Here is an 8,997-nt window from a genome sequence, read left to right as displayed (position 1 = left end):
CCCATTTTGCAAATAAAGAAATTGATGTAGAGGGAAATTAAGTGACCTACCCAGGGTCACATAGCTAATAATTGAAATTCAAATCCTCCTAATTACAGGTCTAGTACACTATCCATTGAATAGCTTAATTTTTTTTTGTAAACTATTTCTCAGGCAGATAAAATAATTGCCTTTTAGAAATGGATAGAAAAATATAAGTATGTGATCACTGAAAACATCTTTGAGGCAACTTAATAGAAAACATTATAATTGGGATAATATATACTTCAACTTGTCCCCACCCAGTTTTGATTTATACTATTAGTTTTCTTCATTTTGAAAGCTTTTCATTTATATGGTTTGAAAATTACAAGCCTTCACTATGTTGATATAGATTTTAAACATTTTACTTAAAAATATTTGTGGATAAATATGATGTTTAGGTAATTTTATCTGGGATAGTATTCTCATTCTAATACAATTTGCTAAATTCTCAAGAATATTTTTGGGTGAAAGCCCATCAACTGGAGAATAATTTTAAAATTGCTGGATAAATATAATTATCTGTACAGAAGGAATGATGGTTATGATGAATTCAGAGACTCCTGGGAAGATTTGTATGAACTGATATAGAGATAAGTGACCAGAATAATTACCGCAACAGTATAAAGGAAAATAACTTTGAAAGACATCAGAACTCTGATCACTGTGATGTTCAATCATGATTTCAGAAGAATAATGGTGAAACATGCTTTCTACTCCTTGACAAGATAGATGATGAATTTGAGGTGCAGAATCATATATATATTTACATTCAGGGAAATTGTAGTTTGTTTTTACAACTATATATACTCGTTACAAGGGAAGACTTATGGAAGAAGGAATTTGTGGACAGTCATAATGATGCAAAAAAAAAAAAAAGAAAAAAGATGTCTCAATAAAATACAAACAAAATGGAGCAAAATGAATTTCAGAAAGAAAAACACAAACAAGGCAATTTTTGTTAAACCTAATATATACACTTTAAAAAAAATTACATAAAAACTTCACAGTTTCATATTAGTCCTTTTTCTGTCCTTTTTGCACATTATTAAATTTAATTAACAAAAAGTTTCATTTTTATTTAAAATATTTTATTTTCCCCTTCCAGTTACATGTGAAAACAATTTTTAACATTCATTTTAAAAACTAGAGTTCTAGATTCTCTCCTTTCCTCCTCCCATTAAGAATGCAAACAATTCAATATAAGTTATATTTATGTAGTCATGCTAAACATTTTTATGATAGTCATGTAAAAGAAAACATAGAAAGAAAGAAAGAAAAAGAAAAACCCTCAAGAGAAATAGTTTTTTTTTTAAAGTATGCTTCATTCTGCATTAGGATATCATCAGTTCTTTCTCTAGATATGGATAGCATTTTTCATCATAACTCCTTCAGAGTTTTTATATTGCTGAAAACAGTTATGTTATTCACAGCTGATCATCTTACAATATGACTATTACTTTGTACACAGTACATTTCAGTTTGTATCAGCTCATAGAAGTCTTTCCAGGTTAAGAAAAAATTTTAAATACTACTTTAAGGTTTGAATTTGTTGTATGGGGATTTATCATCTGTTTCTTTATGAGGGACAGCAAACTTTTGGAGGACAATTCAGTCTATCTCATCATGGCTTCTAGGTAATTGAACACTTGCTTTTGTAACAAATATTTATTTATAACACAAACAGAAAAAACTTTTTAAACAATTATTTGTAACATTTATTATGAGTTTATTTTTCTTTTAAATTGGGAGTCTTGGGAGAGAAAAATAAATGTTTCTTAATTGAAAAATGAAATAAAATGGCGAGAAAACCCACAAAACAGAACAAATTTTCATATTATTCATGTTCAAAAAGACACATCTTACTCTGTATTCATCATGTCTCTTTCAATGGGTAGTTTAGATGATCAAACTGATAGTTTTTGAAAGTTGACCAAGGGCAGCTAAGTGGTACAGTGGATAGAGCACTAGCCCTGAAGTCAAGAAGATCTGAGTTCAAATATGATCTCAGACACTTAACACTTCCTGGCTGTGTGACCTTGGGCAAGTCACTTAACCCCAATTGCCTCAGCAAAAAAAAAAAAAAAAGAAAAGAAAAGAAAAGAAAAAAGAAAGTTAACCAGAACATACATATTATCTATGACTAGTTTAGTAATAAATCTTAACTAGGCTGGTTCTCAAACAACAGACACATGGTCCATTACCAAGTCTATATCTATAAACTTTTCACTTTGGGAAGACATGCCCAAGTTTACATTCCATTAATATAGCAAACCAATCAAGAATACAATAATCACCTCTATATCAGAGGAGTACTTAAGTAGGGGATCCCTGGTTTTATTGAGCAAAAGATAGAGTTGCTTGGGAACAAATGTAGGAGCATGGCCAAATTGGAACTATGGAATGTGGATATCTAATAATAATGCTTGAATATAATACAATGCCTCTACAGTATCTCAGAGATGGTAACTTTTAAAGAAAAAGAAAGTTACCAAAAAAGCAGTCAGATATAACTAGAAAAGTGATTAGTGCTTTTTCCTCCTTCTTTCCTCTTTTTCCCCTTTTTGCTCCTTTACCTCTCCACTATTAAACCTATGCTCTTTAGTGTTATTCCTTTGGAGCATCATTTTCTAAAAACAAAACAAAACAAAAAAGGCAACTCTTTTTTTCTCTGAGATACTAAACTTACCACAATGAGCTTTTATTACCATCACTAATTAAAAAAGAAAAAAGTTTGATCTGTGTCAGGTGCTGAGAGGTACACAAAATTTAGATGGGATCAGTTCCCTGCTCTCATGGAACTTTCAGTCTAGTAGGAGGATAAAACAAAAGCACCAATAAATCTAACAAATTACAAATGCTTTGGATAGATTTAAAACAATGTCATATGAGTATTAAAGAGGAAGATTGTTTCCAGATGGAGAGGTTTAGGGGAGGGAATAAGCATCTATTTAAAAACCTGCTTTATGCCAAGCACTATGATAAGTGCTTTTTATGACTATTATCTCATTTGATCTTCTCAACAACCTTCCATTTTATAGTTGAGGAAACTAAGGCAAATGGAGGTTAGACACTTTCAGGGTCACGTAGCTAGTAAGTGTCTGTGTTTAAACTTATGTCTTTTTGATTCCAAACTAGAGCTCTATACATTGTACACCAGCTTCTAGGGAAGAAAATAGCATTTGTTTTGGATTTTAAAGGAATGGGTCAATCTGAGAGGGGAAAACCCCTCTCAGATTTTCTGGCCAAAATAGAAACAATTGTTATTTACATTCACTTTGAGCCAATCAGGATCCAAACAGTGACTTTCTTCCTCCAATAGTCCAGAAGACAGAGGTCATGCTCAGTCAGCATAGCCAGGAGTTCCATCCTAGTCCACTTAGCTCTCAGAAACATAGAGGGTTGGTCCCCAGCTCTGTGACACTAGTGAATGGGCGTTAGGTGACATCATCTCTGCATTATCCCCATGGCTCTGCCCTCCTTTCTTAAAAACTTGGATCCTACCTCTTTAGTTGTCCCAAGTAGGAGTGGGAATCAGATGGCTTCTTCACACACACACACACACACACACACACACACACACACACAGGAGCATCCCTAGGTAAGTTCCCCCGTGGTCCTTTCAGTTACCGTGATTACCTCTCTCAATGGAATGTGTACTCTGTATTGGAAAATAGGTAGCACAGTATCGAGCACATAGCAGGCACTTAATAAATGTTTATTGAGTGAAGGAATCTGAGGTGCTGCCTGAATATCCTTCTGCATTTAGGACATGAGGATGTCTAAGGAGGAAAGCTTCCCAAATCATCCAGGAGAAGAGATCCAGCTTCACCCTAACATGTCTGGAACTTACAATGGATGGGCAATAAGCTTAATCTCTGATTGACTCAAAAATTTATATAAAATGAGATTTCACATGTGGTCCATAAAGCAAGCAAGCAGGGATTACATCGCTCAGGAAATGCCCACGAACTGAAATATTTCACAGTGATCTCAAAACACATTCAAAAGTTAGAAACCCATTTTAAACATCTCTAACATGAAGAGGAGATGTTCTTGGTTTGGAGGGGACTCTGTATGGATTTGTTTTATTATTTTTTTAAAAAGTGATTCCTTACTTCATTTTAGGCCATTAAATTCATTTCCTTTGGGTCTTATTCAAGTGGTGCTCAGTGAGCTCCCTATTTTAAAAGCCACCACAAAAGAGCAGATAAAAAACAAAATCACTCAGATAGAATCTTTTCCAGATAAATGTCACACTATTCATTGCTAGTTAATTTTCAAATTATTTTTGAAATGTGAAAAAATATTTTGCATTTACTTTAAAAAAAGTTATAATGTAATTTTGTGACCTATTAAGTTGGTTTGAATTGAGTTGAAAATGAGTCTGCTGCTGTACAAAAGGAAAATGCTTTGTACAACATAACTAGGAGCATTTTCCTTACTCCGCTGAAATACTTTTAATATCACATCTGCAGCTAATTATCCTCCCACAGTTTGGGGGTGAGAATAGTCTTTAGTGTTTTCTACAAAGCATTTCAAACAAAACCTGTTAACAAGAATGTAGTTTGTATACACAGCCATTCCCTGCAATCTCCAACCTTAGATCCCCAACAAATCACCCATGATAAGGGCCAATTCATACCTGCATTTTCTTTTCCATTGTTCTTTCAGGGCTTACTTCTGCTCTTTGCCCATTTGTATGCAAGGAAAACAAACATCAATCATTGTGGTTTGCAAATGAAGGAAGGCAAACAGCTCGGATCCCCATGCTTGGGGATAATCAGAATGATGCATGGGGAAATGGAAGCCTTTACCTAGGTCATGAGGTACAGACAGAGCATGTGGCAAAGAATCCATTCTCAAGTGACTCACAGAGATACACGTTTTCATTGAAACGTGGCTCTTTAGTGACTAAGACACACAGTACTTGTGGTAGGTCAACAGTATACTCCAACGTCTAAAGATTTCATTATCAAGAAGACAGGCTCAGCGGAATGTCCTGGGAACACATGTTCCATAGACATAACATTGGCACTGAACATGCAGCAGTGTTCAAGAGGAAAAAGTAGCCCTTACTCGTTCATCTGGTCTTGCTTTCCACTCTTTATTCTTACAAGGAACTGAAGCTGAGAATAATCAGTACCTAATCGTCTGTGCAGCTTAGTACCTAATAAGTAATGTCATCATAATACTTAGACACACGGGGATACATCTGCTTTGCAGCATGGGAGGAAACATTCAGACAAGAGATAGCTAGCTATTGCTGCTCCTAATATTCTGATCTAGCTAGGCCAGCCTCGGTAGGAGCTGAGGCAGATCTCTTGGAGCACAGCAAACAGCAAGAGGTTCATGATTTTTACAATTCAATTTCTTTTCAATGTTGGAGAATAAATGACTTATATAGCTATCTGTATTGGTTTTAAATTTATACTCCCAGTTCCAATCTTAGCACATAGATAAGAGCTTAATGCTTTTTTCCCCTTCTCGCCTCTCTTCCTTCCTTTTTTAGTCTTTCCCTTACTCCTTTCCTTCTTTCTTCCATCCTTCCTTTTCCCTTCTCTCTTTTTTCATTCATCTCTTCCTTTTTTCTTTTCTCTCTTCCTTCCTCCCTCCTTTCCTTTCTTCTTTCTCTCTTTTTCCTTCTTTCCTTCCTTCCTTCCTCTTTTTCTTTTTTCTTTCTTTGCTCTCTTCCTTTCTTCCTTCTAATAAATTCTTTAATTTCCCATTGAATATGACTCTTACTTTTTATGAAATTTAATTCTCTGATAAGCATACATGGATCCACACTACCTATATCTATGGTAAACTATATAAATTGCGTTTGAGATTACAATGAGATTCTAAAATTTATCTGGGAACCATAAAATTCATCTAGCATTGACTGTGCAATTACAGAGGAGGCTACTAATTTAAGAATTTTTAAATTTTTTTTATTAAAGCTTATTATTTACAAAACATATGCATGGGTAATTTTTCCAATATTGACCCTTGCAAAAACCTTTTGTTCCGAATTTTCCCCTCCTTCCTCCCCTCCCCTAATTGGCAAGTAGCCCAATATATATTAAATATGTTAAAATACATGTTAAATCCAATATATGTATACATATTTATACAGTTATGTTGCTGCACTAGAAAAATCAGATGAAGAAGGAAGAAAAAGAAAAACGGAGAAAGAAAACAAAATGCAAACAAATAACAACAGAGAGACTGAGAATGCTATGTTGTGTTCCACACTGTTCTCATAGTCCCCTCTCTGGGTTTGAATGGCTCTCTTCATCACTGCACAAGTGGAACTGGTTTGAATCATCTCATTATTGAAGAGAGTCACGTCCATCAGAATCGATCATCATATAGTCTTGTTGTTGCCATGTACAATGATCTCCTGGTTCTGGTCATTTCACTTGGTATCAGTTCATGTAAGTCCCTTCAAGCCTCTCTGAAATCTTCCTGCTGGTCATTTTTTACAGAACAATAATATTCCATGACATTCATATACCATGATTTATTCAGCCATTCTCCAATTGATGGGCATCCATTCAGTTTCCAGTTTCTAGCCACTACAAACAGGGCTGCCACAAACATTTTGGCACATACAGGTCCCTTTCCTTCTTTAGTATCTTTTTGGGATATAAGCCCAGTAGTAGCACTGCTGAGTCAAAGGGTATGCACAGTTTGATAACTTTTTGGGCACAGTCCAAACTGCTCTCCAGAATGGTTGGCTCCATTCACAGTTCCACCAACAATGCATCAGTGTCCCAGTTTTTCCACATCCTCTCCAACTTTGATCATTATTGTTTCCTGTCATCTTAGTCAATCTGACAGGTGTGTAGTGGTATCACAGAGTTGTCTTAATTTGCATTTCTCTGATCAATAATGACTTGGAGCATCTTTTCATATGGCTAGAAATAGTTTCAATTTCTTCATCTGAAAATTGTCTGTTCATATCCTTTGACCATTTATCAATTGGAGAATGGTTTGAACTATTATAAATTTGAGTCAATTCTCTCTATATTTTAGAAATGAGGCCTTTATCAGATCCTTTGGATGTAAAAATGGTTTTTCAAGTTTATTGCTTCCTTTCTAATTTTGTCTGCATTAGTTTTGTTCGTATAAAAACTTTTTAACAATATAATCAAAGTTATCTATTTTGTGATCAATAATAATCTCTAATTCTTCTTTGGTCACAAATTCCTTCTGCACCCAACATCAGTTCATGTAAATTCTTCCAGGCCTTTCTAAAATCAGCTTGTTCATTTTTTATAGAACAATATACTCCATTACGTTCCTATAGCATAATTTATTCAGCCATTTCCCGATTGATGGGCATCTATTCCTTTTAGGAATTTGTTTTTTGTCCAAATATTTATTCCAAATATCCCTATTCTTCCTGATACTCTAAATCTACTATGGAGGCGTCATCCTCAGCTTCTCTTTTTCCCTCCCCCCCCCAATCTGTGGCTAACCCCTATCAATTCTACCTTTATAACATCTCTCATACATACATAGTCCTTTGTCTGACGCCGCTGTCACCCCCCAGGTATAGGCCTCCCACCTGGACTATTAGAATAGTCTCTGCCTCATATCTGTCTCAGGTTCAGCCCATCTTTCAATCAGTTATCAAAATAATCTTCCTAAAGAACCGTTCTGACTACATCACCCCACTTCAGAGACTCCATACTCTCTCCAGGATCAAATAGACAATTCTCCGTTTGGCTTTTCAAGTCTTCCCTATTCTTTACTCTCCCTACACCACTCATCTCTTCTTTGATTCAGTGGAGGTTCCTCAAACTTCCATTTCCTGATTCTGCATTTGCACTAATTCCTCCTCATGATTAGAATTGTCTCCTCCTCATTTCCACCTTCTGACCATAAGTAAAGTTGTACATTCTGCAAGCAACCTTTTCTAAGTGCCTTCCCTCTTATATTAACTTCTACTTATCCTGTACATAACTTGATTACATAAAGTGGTCTGTATGTTGCCTCCCAGCTTTAGACCATGAGCTACTTGAATGCAAAGTCTTTTTGCCTTTTTTTTTTGGGGGGGGGGGTTATACCTTGGACTTACCAAAGTTCCAAGTACACAATAGGCACTTATGCGTGCTTGATGACTTGTTGATTATTTAATTCAATTCAACAAAGATAGATTAGCTCCTAGAAAGATGGAGGTTAAGGCAAGGATTCCAGGAAGATGATAAATTTCAAGCTTTCCAGATTTCTCTCACAAATAGAAAAAATTTGCACCTCAAAGTGAACTTTTACTGGTCCTCCTGGTACAACCCAAGACCTGAAGAAAGACCCCAGGCTGGGGATTAAAGAAGTGCAAACACCTCCAGGCTACTCCATGGAAGCAACAACTGAAGAGCCTGGGCTGGTTGGAGCCTTAGCAGGAACCAGAGAAACTTTCACCTGCAAGGCAGCTTGAGGAGAAAGGGTCTAAGTCTGGGAAGACTAAGAGAACCTTGGCTGTCCTGCAGGAACATGGCCTTGGGCAAAAAGGAGCCAGCACTCGGTGAGTGCAGAGGCAGGGGGGCAGGATGCTGCTGGCTGCGGACACTTGCAGGAGGGGTAGCTTTTGGTTTGGAGTTCCTGCTCAGAGGGGGAAGCTGAGGTAAAGCCAGAGGTACCATCCCCCATCTCACAATTAGAAGGGCTTACACTAATACCTCTTATTTTTTTTAAAAAAAGAATTGGCTAAGAAGAAAGACACCAACCATGGAGACTTATTGTGGGTTCATCTTCAGAAGTAGATGTAAAAAAAAAAACCCAAAAAAAACTTCTACCCCAAAGAGTAATGTGAAATAACTCGCTTCCCAGAGAGAATTTAGAGAATTCAAAAAAGAATTTAGAAACCAAATGGGAGACATCAAAGAAAAACTTTAAAACATCCAAGGAAAACAAGAAGATTATGAAAATAAAGTTAACTAACTAGAAAAAGAGATACAGGGTCTCAATGATGGAAGTAATTCTTTGAAA

The sequence above is a fragment of the Sarcophilus harrisii genome, chromosome 1 (assembly GCF_902635505.1).
Source record: "Sarcophilus harrisii chromosome 1, mSarHar1.11, whole genome shotgun sequence".
In the NCBI taxonomy this organism is placed as follows: Eukaryota; Metazoa; Chordata; class Mammalia; order Dasyuromorphia; family Dasyuridae; genus Sarcophilus; species Sarcophilus harrisii.
The sequence above is the reverse complement of the archived record's forward strand: the minus strand, read 5'-3'. Positions refer to the sequence as shown.